Genomic DNA, 760 nt, shown 5'->3' with positions numbered 1-760 from the left:
TTTGTGCCCCCCATCCTTGCAGTTCCTCCCTCCGCCCACCCTAGTTTTTTTTTTTTGGGGGGGGGGGGCTTTCTGGGGACGCCAGGGGGCGTCCTTGTGGGGAGGGTACTGTAAGGATGGTATCCCTCTGTCAGTCTCACTGGGTCTGTACTCCCTAGTGTCTCTCAGTAGTTTCCCCAATCAGCTCCACCCGCGTGTCCTCCAGGTGTTTGTATTTTTTCTCATCTAGTCTGTGTGTATATAAGCTCTGGTCTGTGTCTCAGTCATTGTCGGTGCATCGTCTGGTACAGCCCCTGGTTTGTCTCCTGTGTTCTGTGTATTATTCTGTCCAGATCCTGTCTGTGAGTTTTGCTGCCACGTCAGCTATTTATTTTGATTATTAAAGTGATTATTATTTTTTGTCCTGGCCTCTGCGTCCTGTCTGCACATGGGTTTGTTCTTGTTCAGCTCAGCCTGAAAATCCTGACACTCGGATGAGGAGCGAAACGTCTTCTGTTACAAATAAAGTCCAGTTGTTTTTGTATTGAACGCTTTTTTTTTTTATTCTTTGTTTTTATCTCCATTTTCTTATTTTTTTTCCTTTAACAATTTTTTTTTACACTCCTAAGAAAAGTTCTTTAGTAAGAACTACCCCCCCCCCCCCACACACACACACACACACACACACATCAGTCCTCAAGATCCTCTTGTGTTCCCGTGTTTTTGGATCAGAGCAGATGCAATTTTACAAATATGATCATGGTCAGTGGTCTCCAGGTGC

The sequence above is a fragment of the Nematolebias whitei genome, chromosome 16, assembly GCF_014905685.2.
Source record: "Nematolebias whitei isolate Nwh7 chromosome 16, NemWhi1, whole genome shotgun sequence".
NCBI lineage: Eukaryota > Metazoa > Chordata > Actinopteri > Cyprinodontiformes > Rivulidae > Nematolebias > Nematolebias whitei.
The sequence above is the reverse complement of the archived record's forward strand: the minus strand, read 5'-3'. Positions refer to the sequence as shown.